The sequence below is a fragment of the Rattus norvegicus genome, chromosome 5 (assembly GCF_021556685.1).
Source record: "Rattus norvegicus strain SHRSP/BbbUtx chromosome 5, alternate assembly SHRSP_T2T, whole genome shotgun sequence".
NCBI classification, from domain to species: domain Eukaryota; kingdom Metazoa; phylum Chordata; class Mammalia; order Rodentia; family Muridae; genus Rattus; species Rattus norvegicus.
In genome coordinates this window covers 172,624,629-172,639,994 of record NC_141538.1, presented here as the reverse complement: position 1 = coordinate 172,639,994, position 15,366 = coordinate 172,624,629, and the positions used below count along the sequence as shown (strand labels likewise).

General features: G+C 44.7%; 1 non-coding gene across 1 annotated transcript; it reads left to right on the top strand.

Moving 5' to 3' along the window:
* The first annotated feature begins 8,479 nt into the window (after positions 1-8,479).
* Positions 8,480-8,623, top strand: LOC120103288 (small nucleolar RNA SNORA48). Its single transcript, XR_015621573.1, has one exon. It is a non-coding gene; the product is annotated as a small nucleolar RNA SNORA48 (small nucleolar RNA).
* Positions 8,624-15,366: the final 6,743 nt, after the last annotated feature.

Genomic DNA, 15,366 nt, shown 5'->3' with positions numbered 1-15,366 from the left:
TGATCCTATAAAAGAGACTTTATCTAGAAATAAGGTCTCTGTAATTGTGATTACTTTAGGTGATGTCACGGGAGGCCCCAGTTTTACAAAAAAAACAAAAAACAAAACAAAACAAAAAAACCCTGGACTTTGCCAGAGTTGGAACACCGCCACCCCCGCCCCCCAAGACAGCAGGAGACAGTGGGTAGAGTGGTTTGAAAAAGAATGGTCCCCAGGGGGCTGGAGAGATGGCTGGGGGCTGGAGAGATGGCTCAGCGGTTAAGAGCACTGACTGCTCTTCCAGAGGTCCTGAGTTCAATTCCCAGCAACCACATGGTGGCTCACAACCATCTGTAATGAGATCTGGTGCCCTCTTCTGGCCTGCAGTCACACATGCAGGCATGCTGTATATAAAATAAAAATAAAAAAAATAAAAAAAAGAATGGTCCCCAAAGATCCATATTTGGCCAGGCAACCATGGTGCACACCTTTAATCTCAGCACTGGGGAGTCAGAAGCAGACAGATCTCTGGGTTTGAGGGCAGCCTGGTGTAGAAAATGACCAGGACCAGTAGGGCTACAATAAGAAATCATGTCTTGGGGTTGGGGATTTAGCTCAGTGGTAGAGCACTTGCCTAGGAACTGCAAGGTCCTGGGTTCGGTCCCCAACTCCGAAAAAAAAAGAACCAAAAAAAAAAAAAAAAAAAAAAAAAAGAAAGAAATCATGTCTTAAAAGGAAGAGGAAGGGGCTGGGGATTTAGCTCAGTGGTAGAGCGCTTACCTAGGAAGCGCAAGGCCCTGGGTTCGGTCCCCAGCTCTGAAAAAAAGAACCAAAAAAAAAAAAAAAAAAAAAAAAGGAAGAGGAAGAAGAGGAGGAGACAAGAATAAGACATACAGAGAGAGAAAGGAAGGAAGGAAGAATGAAAAGACTCATCTATCTAAATGCTTAGTTGCCAGGATGGGTTTTGAGGTTCCAAAAGCCCACGCGAGGCCAAAAGTCTTCCTCCCAGCCTACAGATCAGGATGTCCACTTCTCAGCTACTTCTCCAGCCCACATCTGCCTATGTCACCATGCTCCCTCCCACAGTGATGATAATGGATTAACTTCTGAAACTGTAAGCAAACCCTGTAGTGGGAATTTTGTTTTCAAACTCAGTTATGTGATGTGATTATGTTTTTGTTTTAATCCCAGGTATGGGATATGGGCTGCAACAGGTTGCTCACGGTCACTCAGATTTGTCTCATGCTCTAGGAAGGGCATGATTTTTTGCCAGCTGCAGATAATTTACATTTGGAATTATGGGGACTCTCAAGATGGTATAAATACGAGAGCCCTGAGCAGACCCATGGAGGCTGCTGTTCCCCCATGTGGTTTGTCAAGTAGTTGTGAACAAAGAGAAGAAATTGAATATCCTGACAAGGAAAATAAACGTGTCCCTAGGACGCCCCTAATCAGTTTAAAGAGATCTATGCCCCATTCTGCTCTAATCTTCTTTCTCTCGCACCTAATGTTGGGGGGTTGGAAGGGACTGGATGGAGAAGGAGGGTGGTAAGATATAAGTAGTCCAAAAAAATACACCTATAAGTGGCACCCAGACAAGGAACTATGCAGACTGGGAAACTGGGTTTCTAACGCCAGGGAGGAGACAGCAGGGTACAAAGGAATGGATCTTCTGTTTTCAGAACTTTAACTTTTGTGTTCTAATGCTAATTATGTTTCCAGGAAAAACTTTTTGTACTAGAACTTCTGCACGTAGCTTCTGTCCCCAGTTAGTTCTGATTGGTAGATAAAGATGCCAACAGCCAATAAGTGGAGAGGGCAGACAGAGGCAGAATTTTAGGGTTCCCAGGCTTGCGACCTGGAGGAGAGAAGGTGGAGATCTACCATGCAGGGAGATTGTGGAAGAGGAGAGACACCATGTCTGAGAAGAGTTCAGGATAGAGAGGCAGAGCCGCCAAGTGAAGGAGCTGGGAGAGAGCGGCCCAGAAGGCTGCTCAGCTGGGTCCGGGGCAGCCAAGGTAGAACTCGGGATTAACCACATGGAGGTTAGGCAGTGACCCAGGTATTGTGCTGTTTAGGCATATTAAAATATAAAGGCTGGGTGTGTGTCTTTCATTCGGGAACCTAGACCTTAGGACAGGTAGCAAACAAACATGCCACCGGGAATCATTAATAATTATTTCTACACAGGATGCCAGCAGAAAAGTTTACTGCAGCTGCTGCCTCTGGCCTATCTCTTGGTTTTCTTCCAGAGGGGATTTTGTATTATTTCTTTTCCTATTATTTCTATTAATTCTTTTCTTTTTTTTTTTTTAAGATTTATTGTATATAAGTACACAGTTGCTGTCTTCAGACACACCAGAAGAAGGCATCAGATCTCATTACAGATGGTTGTGAGCCACCATGTGGTTGCTGGGATTTGAACTCAGGACCTCTGGAAGAACAGTCAGTGCTCTCAACCATTGACCCATCTCTCTAGTCCTATTATATATTTTCTGTTATTTCTATTCTTTTTTTTCTTCTTCTTCCTCCTCTATTCTGTCTCAAAAAAAGGTTGAGAGAATGGCTAAGCGATTGGAAAACTTGTGGGTAGATATGGAGGGGTCTAAGAAACAAAAAATGGGTAAAATGGGAAAACCAAAAGGGTCGCTCTATCCCCTCATTTTTGAAAGGCTTACAGAATTGGCTGTGGAACTGGAGAGATTATGTGCAGAGATGGAAGTTCTTGGGAAACGAATAGTGGCAGAAAGAGGTTCAGACCTGGTGAACTTCCCACAGGACAGAAGAGGGAAGCAAACTGGGCTAGACGGTAGATCACACTTCTACCCTATGCTGTACACTTTCAGTTTCAATTCCCCACAGCTCCTGGGTGGGATTGGAAGCCGGAAGGAGGAGCAGGAGGCTGTGCAGGGTGACAGAGTTAAAGAAAAGCAGCCCATTTCAAGAAATCTTAAGCCAAGTGCACCGCCAGAGGAGGGGCCTGTTGTCCCAGTAATTGTGTGGCTCATGCCTGCAAATGGTGCTGACCATAATTATCCTATAGAAATGATAGATCTGAGGTATTTTAGAAACTATTATTTCCTACAGAATGCATTATCCTTATGTTAAACAACTGTTAAGTAACTAGGCTACCCAAAGTAGAGTTATTCCCCAAGACCAGAAAGCTTGGTAACAGCTGTGCTAGAGGCTGGTCAGCAGCTACCATAGTTAACACGGTAGAGGAAATGCAAATATTGAACAACAAAATAGAGCAAGGGGCACGAATATCGTTATCGATCAATCGCTTGGTGAAGGGCGGTATGCCGACCTGCAAGAACAGATTCCATTTGATAATGCCTTTATAGAGCATTGTTTTTAAGAGCTTGGGACAAATTTGAGAAGCCCAGGAAAGGGTCCCACTCATTCAATATGGTTGTATTCATATGATTCAGTATGTATGCTCTTGGGGGGAAGGCTTCACAGATTTCTCGCAAAGATTGCTTCAGCTGTAAACAAAGCCACATCAGACCCTGACACAAGACAGGTGTTGACAGAGATCTTTGTGTTTCAGAATGTGTGTACCAAATGTAAAAGCATTAGACTGTAAAGGCATGAGCAGTACCAACGGAGGAGTGGACAAGGGACATGAGCATCACGCCGCTATCATAGGACAAGCCATAGCTGTTGTCTTCATATCTTAATAATATCTTGAAAGCACTCTCATGGGCTGGAGAGATGGCTCAGTGGTTAAGAACACTGACTGCTCTTCCAGAGGTCCTGAGTTCAATTCCTAGCAACCCCATGGTGGCTCACAACATCTGTAATGAGATCTGATGCCCTCTTCTGGTGTGTCTGAAGACAGCAACAGTGTACTCAGATACATGGAATAAATAATAAATAAATCTTTTTAAAAAAAAAAGAAATTCTGGAGATGTCGGGAAATCAACAAACCTACTTTAAAATGGTTGACAGACAAGCCTGTGTATGTAGACCAATGGCCCTTGGATAAAGAAAAACTAGAAGCATTTGAGTATCTGGTACAAGAGCAGATGGGAGCTCAGCATATAGAATGGTTTACTATTGGAATTCTCCTGTGTTTGCAATTAAAATGAAATATGGAAATTCGAGAATGTTGACTGACCTAAGAGCTATAAATAAATTGATCTACACCTATGGGTCCCTTACAGACTGGAATTCCCTTATCTTCTCTATTACTAAAAGGATGGGCTATAATAATAATTGACTTAAAAGACTGCTTCTTCACTATTCCCCTACAAGAGCAAGATAGAGAAAAATTTGCTTTTGCAGTACTTAGTTGCAACAATGTTCAAGCTGTGAAAAGATACCAATGGAAAGTTCTTCCTCAAGGAATGTTAGATAGTCCAACTCTATGTCAATACTTTGTACGCCTGCTAGAAATAATTTTTAAACAATTTCTGAGATCCATGATTTACCATTATGTAGATGAAACCTTGTTGGCTGTTTCTATGCAAATGCATTAGAATATTTAATGAAGCAAAAAGGATTTTACTTAGTTGGAGTTTACATATTATTCCTGAAAATAATACAGAGAGGATATTCTATCAACTATCTGGGATTTAAATTAAGTCAACAAAAGATTCAACTACAAAAGACACAGATCAGAAGAGATCAGTTACAAACTCTTAATGACTTTCAAAATCTACTGGGAGGTATTAACAGGTGTCTTAGGGTTTTACTGCTATGAACAGAAACTCAGACCAAGGCAACTCTTACAAGGACAACATTTTTTTTTTTGGTTCTTTTTTTTTTTTTTCCGGAGCTGGGGACCGAACCCAGGGCCTTGCGCTTCCTAGGTAAGTGCTCTACCACTGAGCTAAATCCCCAGCCCCACAAGGACAACATTTAATTGAGGCTGGCTTATGGGTTCAAAGGTTCACTCCATTATAATCAAGGCAAGAACATGGCGGCATCCAGGCAGGCTTGGTGCAGGAGGTGAGAGTTCTACATCTTCATTTGAAGGCCGCTAGAGGAAGATTCACTTCCAGGCAGCTAGGATGAGGGAATTAAAGCCCCCATCCACAATGACACACCTACTCCAACAAGACCACAACTCCTAATAGTGCCACTCACTGGGCTGAGAATTTACAAACCATCACAACAGGGTATGGTCAACTACTTTAACTACTAGGACTCAAGAGTTGAGTAATTTGTTTCAAACTTTACAAGGTAATTCAGATTTAAACAAACCTTGACAATTAGCTGAAGTGGAGTGACTCACGTAGAGCCAAAACGGCAGGATGCACGGGTGAACCACGTAGATTCCACACCTGACTGTATTCTAGTTATCTTGCCTTCTACTCATTCCCCTATGGGACTCCGACAGAATTGTAGAATGGATCTTCTTAGCACATTAACTGAGTGAAAAAACTAAAAACGTATGTTGAAAACTCTTCTGTTCTAATTGTAAAAGGAAGAATAAGACTTTGTCAATTATCAGGAACAGACAGACCCAGCAGAAATCATAGTATCTTACACTATTGCTGAAATTACCTCATTATGGGTAATTGATGAAGACCGCCAAAAAGTTTGTAGCAATTATTTGGGAGAAATTAAAAACAAATATCCCAAAACAAGCAACTCCAGTTCATAAAAAGAACTAATTTGGGCTGGAGAGATGGCTTAGAGGTTAAGAGCACTGACTGCTCTTCCAGAGGTCGTGAGTTCAAATCCCAGCAAACACATGGTGGCTCCTGACCATGTGTAATGAGACCTGATGCCCTCTTCGGGTGTGTCTGAAGACAGCAACAGTGTAGTCATATACATAAAATAAATAAATAAATCTTTAAAAAGAAGAACTAATTTGATTCTCCTCATATAGTAAAAGGGACACCAATTTCTGAAACTCCAACTTTTTATGCCGAATGGCAGGTTATAAGTCAGGAACTATAAAATAATTTAAAGTCATATACTCCCGTTAAAAATCAGAGCTACATAGAATTTTTATGGTTTTATTAGATTTTTCTGAATCTATCAATATAAATGACTCATGATATGCAGAGAGGGTTGAGTTACATATAGACTGCTAACTTTATTCCTGATAATTCAAACTTGACATCACTATGTATACAAATGCAACAGACAATTCAAAACAAAAATTATCCATTATATATCCCTTATGATTGAAGTTTTTTTTTTAAAGATTTATTCATTTATTATATATAAGTACACTGTAGATGTTTTCAGATACACCAGAAGAGGGCATCAGATCTCTTTACAGATGGTTATGAGCCACCATGTGGTTGCTGGGAATTGAACTCAGGACCTCTGGAAGAGTAGTCGGGTGCTCTTAACCGCTGAGCCATCTCTCCAGCCCGTGATTGAAGTTTTATATGGGACTGTCTGATCCAATGACACAAGGAAATGAAGAGATTGATCAATTAATAGGAAATGTGCTAGAAGTCTCAAAATTTTGTTTAAAAACACAACGTTGAGAGCAAGGGTTTAGGTTGGGGGTTTAGCTCAGTGGTAGAGCGCTTGCCTAGCAAGCGCAAGTGCAAGGCCCTGGGTTCGGTCCTTAGCTCCAAAAAAAAAAAAAAAAAAAAAAAAAAGAGTCCTACTCTTCTTTGTATAATCAAGTTCCATTACTAACTCTAAGGGTAGCCAAAGAAATTAAATTTGGCAGATGGGTATGTTTCACTCTGCAGAATTTGGGAAAATACAATTTGTAAATCATACAATTTATACATATTCAGGATTTCAACGGGCTTCTGCTTTGAGTTCTGAATAAGGCTGATTCCATAATTGCACATTTGTTAGAAGTGATGACTATCATGGGGATACCTTTATGAACTAAGATTGATAATGTTCCCAAGTGTTTCTAGGAAAAATGATTTTTTTATTATAACATAAAATATATTTCTGGCATATGATACAATTCAACAGGTCTAGCAGTTATAGATAAATCTAATCGTACCTTAAAGGGGATGCTTAATAAACAGAATGGGGAATAAGGACTCCCAGAAATAGACTGAATAATGCCTTATTAACTTTATTTTTTGAATGCTAATGAGGCGGGAACAACAGCTTATGAAAGACACTGGATTGTAGAAAAACTCCTGAATTAGATCAACCTGTATAAAGATGTTTCAACATCAGAATGGAAGTCAGGGAATATGTTACATTGGGGAAGACGTTTTGTGTTGCATGAAATAAAAAACACGAATTTCACGCTGCCGTCAGCAGGGCACCAGTGGACAGACCAACCTAGCCTGTTATCGGTCTGGCAGACTCTCCGAACCAGAGCTCTGAAATCGCTCCACCTGGTTCGCTAAGTTCCCACGGTGGGTCACTGTCATGCCAGCCCCATGCTTCCAAATCCCCACGGCTAGTTGGGGTGCACTTCTGGCAAAACCACGCTTTGCTGCAGTACCTTTCTCTCTGGAATCCAATTGAATCACCACGTGAAGGAAAACACCACACAAACTTAGTTTAGATACAACAGATAACACAATTGCTGGGCGCAGCAGCTAGCATTCTAATTTGTAAACTTAATCCTCTGGTAGTGGAACCCAGAGGATCCGCCTCCTGAACAAGGGCCTCTCCTACCTACATTGTATCCATTAGGGGAAGGTTCTGCCACAGCTTTGTCTATGTTTCTGCAGGTGATAAAAGACTTTGGATACCATCAAAATTGATAAAGATCTAATCCAAGTAAGTGACTCAAGGAATGAAAGACGCAAAAAGACAGCAACACGGATGAAGCAGAAAGCTGACACCCCTGCATGGGAACAACTCAGCAAACTGGTTGAAGAAGGACAGACTGGCAGACTGGAAAATCTTGATGCTGAAATGGACATTGGCTAAAGGACAAATGATCAGGACTGCCGTTATGAAGGACATTTGGACTGTTAAGTTTATGGGTTTGATAATTGCTTCTGATGTAATAGTTAAATGGTGTACAATTTTTAGCTAAAACGGGAAGGGAGGTGGGGAATTTAATCCAGCAATTCTGGCTGGAATACAGATACATTTTTAATCCCAGGAGCAAGCAGATTTCTGAGGTCAAGGCCAGTCTGGTACAGAGCAAGTTCCAGGTACAGAAAAACTGAGGTCCAGGTATCGTGGTACATACTTTTAATCCTGGCACTCAGCAGTCAGTGGAGTATGGTGGAGTTGAGTGTGGCAGTTTAGTTGATGGTCATTCAGTTCCTGGAGTTTAGAGATAGTTTTACGGGGACAATTTTACAGACAGGTTGCAGAGAAAGCAAGCTAGACACAGGTGAAGACAGAATGAGCCAGGGAATGAGAAGAAGCCAGAAGATTAGGACAGATTGCTAGAGTTAGTTTGAGGCCAAGCAGAGCAATTCAGTCAGAAGCTGAGAGAAGCCAGTTTGAATCAGTCAGCCTGGAGAGGAGTTTGAACCAGAACAGCTGAGTTGAACCAGCCAGCCAGAATTCAAAAAGAGCTACAAAGGATGAGCTTATTCAGTGGTTTTCTTTGGAGATGATAATTATGACAGGTGAATAAAAGTTACTTTTAACCCCCTGGCAATGGGCAAAGAGACACCTGGTTTGTGGTGTTGCTCTTATATCAGTCAGGGACAGAGCAGATGGCAGTCCTTTGTTCATCCTAGCTTGATACCTGGCTTGGTGGCCAAAGCTATTTCATGCCTAGGGCACATTAAAAAAAAGTTACTTTTACAGGACCCCTGCCTATCTTAAGGATACTAGTTTAGGCTTACTAATTGAGGTGAAGAAAAAAAACAATAATGAAAAACAATAATGAAAGAGCAAGTTGGGAACAGTTTATCAGGCTTACACTTCCATAACACCGTTCATCATCAAAGGAAGCCAGGGCGTTAACGCAACTTCTGGAGAGATGTTCTGCTAAAGCAAGCACGTGAAGGACGTGTGATAAAAGATTCTTTGCTAATGATACACACATGTAGGTCTGCCTTACATTGCATAGTTGAGTTCCATTTGTTAAGATGCCATAGGATGCACGCAGGTGAAGGCAGGTACAAGATAGAACAAGGCCAGGACGAGAAGGCAGGATGGGCAGGAGAAAAGTTTTAGAGAGAAGAGGAGACTGAAGCAAGGAAGAGAAGCAGTGGAGAGAACATGGAGGCTGATGTTAAGATTCCTCTCTGCACATTTACAGGTTGTTATGAATGTTCTTAAGGGATGGGTGTGTACAGGGCTTTGTATGTCTAGGTGGGCAATTATATATTATCAACTGGTTGTAAGTTAATTGTGTGGATGTATTGTACGTTGAGCATTTAACACATACATCTGGCTGTTGGGTTCCAGTTTGCTGAGTAATGATTTCACTGGGTGTTGGGAATATGAACAGAGTTTGTGACAGGAAACCGTGCTAGTCTATAGAATGCTTGGGGCTAGCCTGGTGTGGGGCCATGTGGCCCCACAGAACGCTGTGTGAGTCTCAGACATGGTAACAACCACCAAGGGGATGGTGTGTGAAAGCAGTAACAGAGAAACAGCTAGAGTGCACGGATCCTCAGGAGTAGAAACTCGCCGGAACCAAGACGAGTGTCATTTTTTATAATTTTACAGCAACAACAAAAAACTTCTGGTGTAGGGGCTGGAGAGATGGTTCAGTGGTTAAGAGCACTGACTGCTCTTCCAGAGGTCCTGAGTTCAATTCCCAGCAACCGAATGGTGGCTCACAACCATCTGTAAAGAGATCCGATGTCCTCTTCTGGTGTATCTGAGGACGGCGACAGTGTACTTAGATATAATAAATGAATAATTTTTTTTTTTAAAAACTTCTGGTGGTGTGCTGCAGTTTTTTGCACGTGCTGAGGCAAGACCTGTGCTGAGGTAAGACCCGTGCTGAAGCAAAACACATGGAGGACACATGATGTTTGGAAAGTATAAATACACAAGAGTGATGGAGATAGAGCTTGGCTTGCTGGTACAGCTAGCTGTGCAATGCCTGTGGGTCTCGAGTCTTCACAGATCTTTGCTTCTCTGAGAGAAGCCCAGCTGAGAACTTCTGGTGCTTCTGTTGGTCCCTCCTGCTAACTTGTGCCAAGGCTTCAGCCTGGCTGTCTGCTAGGTTGTGTCACCACTGCTGCTAACCCAACCCTACCAAACTGGTCTGCTGGTGTATTCTCGAAGTGTTTGCAAGTGGATCTAGCTGCTGCCGCTTGCTAACTTGTGAACTGAACTGCCGAGATTTCCAGACAACACAGAAGGGAGAACCTTTCTTTTTTTCTTTTTTTTTTTTTTCAGAGCTGGGGACCGAACCCAGGGCCTTGCGCTTGCTAGGCAAGTGCTCTACCACTGAGCTAAAACCCCAATCCCAGGGAGAACCTTTCTAAACAGGTCCACTTTCCCTGGATCCTTTCTTTTCCACTACCACTGGTGGGAAGGTTAAAGCATTTTAAGAACCACCGTTGAAAATAGGATTTGAAAAAAATTAAAGTTATAATCAGCCCAAGGATAGCACCACCCATAGGAGGCTGGGCTCTTTGTCAATCACTAATTAAGAAAATGTCTTACAACCAGATGGTACAGAGGCATTTTCTCAGTTGTGGTTTGTTTGAATGATGTTTTTGTGTAAACATTGTCTCTGTATATATACAAATGCTGATTTCTGAACTGGCAGAGATCTGATTACAGACCAGACTTTGGCATTGTTTAGCATCCTCAGTGTTTTGCAAACACTCCCTCTCTCACCTTCTGATTGGTTTGTTACAAATCTGATGGCCTATAGCAAAGGCAGGAAGTGGAAAGGTGGGAATTCCAGGAAGAGATAGGAACTCTGGGAAAGATTCAGATGCTGGAAGATTTACCCTGGAGACATGGAGAAAGTTGGACATGTGAAACTGGGAAGAGTTAGCCAGCCGTGTGGCAGAACTGAGGTCAGTATAAATGGGATAATTGAGTTACAAGCTAGTTGGGGACATGCCTACCTTCAGGCCTAGACATTCGCTTATTAATAAATGACCCTCTGTGTCATTATTTAGGAACTGGGGCAGAGACAGAAAAGCCCAAATGGTTACAAAGGTTCACTCCTTTCCAGTGACTTTAACTTGTCAAGCTAACCTAAAACTAGCCAGCACAGTGTCCTACCACTGGCGAACTTCTCTCCTGCCACGCTCTGGGGTTGCTTCACCCTTGATATTTCGCATGGCAGGTAAGGGAGGCATGAAAACGAGAGATGAGAACCAAGGAGACTTTTGGGGAAAGAAGGGAGAGGTGGCAAGTGCCATAGCATTCAGAAGACCCAGCCTATCTGAGCCTCATCTGTGTCTTATCTCCTAGTCAGACTCAGGCCCCTGCATGAGGTGTGACCACTAAGACTTGTAACGTGCCCTCAGCGGCATTCCCAGTGGAGTGTAGCACCCTTCTCTGACAGGACTACAGAGAAAAGCCTGGGGGTTTTCCAACAACACTGTGTATCTCTCTCGGCCACGCTGGTGTGGGTGATGAACACTGCTCCAGTTGGGGAGAATCCAGGAGTCATGGTGTATGCCCACATCAGCTTCATACTGTAAACACTGTAGGTAGCAAGTGCCTCTTTGAGGCCAGGCCTGGTATGACAGCAGGCCATGTGAGCCTGCTTTACTAAGCCAGGACCTGACTTACCAAGCTCAGTGACCCAAGAAGAAAGAAACCTAATACCCAGCTACTCCCTCCTGTGGCGTCCGGTCTTGGCTGACCCAGCTTTTACAGTGGGCCATCCTCACAGTCTCCCACTGACAATCATGAGAGGAAGTGAGGGTCAGTGTCCGCTCAAGTCCCTGTGGTGGTGGCAGGTCAGTCTTGCCCTCCAGCATACCAATGGGGCCTACCTAGCCTTGTCGAGCCTGCACTAGAGGAAGAATCCGCTATAATCCCCTGCAGTTGCTTTGGAGGGTCCTGTTCCTGAGAGATGCTCCTGTGGCAGAGACAGGGGCAGCCCTAGGAATGCAAATTCCATTACCCCAGAGCCGCTATGGAGGTATCTGGAAAGGCCAGGAAGTGGCTGGGGTTGGGGATATATCAGCCGTATGGGACAGATACTTCAGTGGCCAAAATGGAGTTCGTGTGGCTCCTGCTCACTCCAGTTCCGGCTGTCACCTCATATCATCAGTTTCAGCAGAGTTGTCTCAGGGATGTGGGTGCAGGTGAAGCTGGAGTCTTGCTGGGGCTGGGCTACATGTGTGCACGCTGGCTGTTGCAAAACTGATGTTATCTCTTGGAAGAGCCTGTGATTCACTGCCCCAGAGCAAGGGGCTGTGCCCCAGATCCTCCCAAACAAAGACCCTTTGTTCCTAAACCCACTCATCCAGGCCCACATGAATAACAGGCCAGACACATAGGCAGACAGACATGCCAATGGAGGCAGCCAGTACAAGTAGAATCAAAGCTGTTTTCCATACCTGAGTGATTTTTCTCAGCCTGCCTGCCTCAGCTCTCAGAACTAAGCATGGAGGATCTGGGGCTGGCTGCAGGAGGCCCCAGCAACAGTCCTGGAAGGAGTAGAGCCTTGAGGTCTTAGAACCCATAGTGGCCTCAATTGGGAGCCTAGGGTCAGATTGGCGAAGCCCAGTCAGTGAACAGTGCCCCCAAACACAGAACTTTGTGTTCTGCTCTAAGCTACAGTCAGTCATGAATATTTCAGCTTGCCTGAAGCCAGTGTTCTGTGGGCAGCACAGAGTCCACACAAGGCTCCCGCTGTAAACTAGGCCAGGAGCCCCTTTGGGGCTGGGCAGCCTCTCTCCCTTGACCTCTTCACTCACTTTTTCCACCCAGGGAACCTCAGATACCGGAGATGTACTCACAGTAAGCTAGTACAAGGGCCTGAGCAGCCATACATCCTATGCTGGAGTTCCTAGCTGACTTCAGCAGGAACTGGGTCCTGCTGGGACCCATGCCACTGGGTCTTTCCAGCACCAAGGACAAGAACTATGTCTACTTCTGAGTTTGACCACTTGCTGTGGAGAGTTCCAATCAACTGGACATCTACTCCATGGTTCTTCCTGGATTCAGAGCAGAGATCTCTGGAGACACAGATACCCTCCACTACAAATTAACGTGCACACTCAGGGTGCCTCTGTAGGAACATACCAAGACATACCCACACACTGTTGCCATCACCTATACAGAAGACATTAAGTTGCCTATATAGGTTCACAAGTATACACAGATGTGCAAGAGGAACACCTCCAAAGAGAGCACCCACAATGCTAACCAGGCACTCTTGGTTTTTCTACAGAATAAGTAGTCTGGATCTGTGTCTAAGGATGATACACTGCTTCCAAATTCAGGGGGCCCAATAGAGAGCAAATATCCCAAGGGTCCTTTAGAACAGACCCAATCAAAAGTCAAGACTGCCTATCTATATTCTAAGGTACCATGTATAGGCCGATATGAGCAGTCCTCTTCTGTATGTTGAACTCCCAAAGGGGATTACAAGGTGGGTATGTGTGGGGACTGGCACTGGGAAAGCCACATAACACCTAAAATGTAGGTCGTAGAGCCTTGTTTGTGACCAGAAGCCTCTGATGCTGCCTACTCCTTCCAACTCCTAGCTTGAGATGCAACCTAAAAAGGACTCTCAAGCCATACAGAGCATGAAGACCATGTTCTTCTTTGTGCTCCAGCCCAGGACATGGTGGCAAGGTTACTTAGGGATCAGGCACTGACTGAACACTACAGCACACCCCCAAAACCTGCTTGGATATTGCTCCAAGGAGGACTGGCCAGGTCTAAACTAGGCTTTGGCCCAAAACCAGACTCAAGAAAGATTTTTCAGATCAAGTATTTCCATGTTGGGTATGGCCTCCCAAGAAAGTCAGGAGCTCCTGGCAGTGGTTATACCCCACCTCCAAGACCTAGTCTGGCAGGCATAAGGGTCAGACTGAGGTTGTGGGAAGTCAGCCTAGCAAAGGGGTTAGCAAGGCCAGCCAGCACCTCCAGCTTCTCTAAAACAAGGGCTTGGGATCAGGAGCCAAACCAAGGCTGTCCAGCACAGCACTGGTCATGCTTTCTCTGTTCCCAGCCAATTATCTAGATACTTTGGCCACTTCACAAACCAGTTTCAAAATGGGAGAATGTAGAAGAAAATTACCTTCCCCTGATGCGTCCCCACTCTTGGGACCCTCAAGCCAGCTCCCACCTGAATATTAGCAGCTTTAGTCTGTCTGTTTTCCATAGCATGCCATGCACAGGCTGGGTGCATGGCCAGGCCTATAATTCCTCTGCTCCACACAGCTCTGACTGGGTAGATATGCTAGGTGTCTTCCATGAACCTCTGGAATATCAGGCCTAGGACCATGTGAGAACTGAGAAAACTGTACGGTACAGCCAGGTACAGCAAACCAACTGAGTGTTGTGTCTTCTGGGCAGGTTGTATGTGTATTCCTGTATCTGTTACCTGGACCCTCAGTAGGAGCCTTCCACTCCACCCTAGACACCACTCCCTTGCTTCTGGGCCCCCAGCCACTAGGGCTCATCTGGAGACAGCACATTCCAAGGAAATTACAGCTAAGTGGCTAATGACCTCCGATTAGGGGCAGAAATGGGGAGGAAGAGCAGACAGACAGACGCAGGTGGAGTCAGGCGCCCAGACAAGGCCCACCCTGATCCTGGCCACCTGCCCAGGCACCACTCTGCAGAGCTGGGCTCTGATCACTGTGTCTCCTCATCTCTCATCTCCTCCTTTCCCTCTGTCTCTTTGTGGAGCCCCAAGTCCCATTCTCTGTGTCTCCATCTGGGGGATTACAGCCACTACAGCAGCCAACGAGACCAAAGAACAAAGCTGAGAGACCATGACTCTGGGCAGGGAGGCCCTGTATGTGGCTTAGGAGAGTCTGGCTGGTGCTGTCCTCCATACTGGGTACTTAGTTTCCAGCCTCAGCCTGATCTGCACAGAGTAATGCTGTACTAGTGGAGCAGAGGAATTACAGGCCTGATAATGCAGAGAGGCAGCCCCTGAAAACCCTAATAATGTAAGTAACGTGGTTATGGATCTGCAGGTGGAGATATTCAAACCATAATTCTGTGCCTCCCCCTTTCTAGTCCCTGTGCTGCCTTCTCACAGAACCTTGATCCTTAGTATCTCTCACCAATGGGCCCCTGAAAAGTCACTCTATGTGTAAACTTTTTCCCCTGCCATAGTGTACATGGAGGCCCCGGGGGTAAGGATCCACTGAGCCACAGCCCAAGGGCCTGGGCCTCTAGAAGGAAGACCTGAGAGCTCCAGACCTTGGTCTAGCAGGTAGACTGCCCAACAAGGGTGCTCTTTCTGCCAACAAGCAGAAAGGGAAGAGGGTTCCCTGAGAGTGGATTTTTAAATCTGGCCTGGGCTCCCAGGTCTGTGAGGACTGCAGTAATTGGCAAGTGGGAGGACAGTTACTCCTTCCTTGAACCCCTTCCTATTTACTCAATAGTGACCTTGGTATGCTCCTGCTAGGG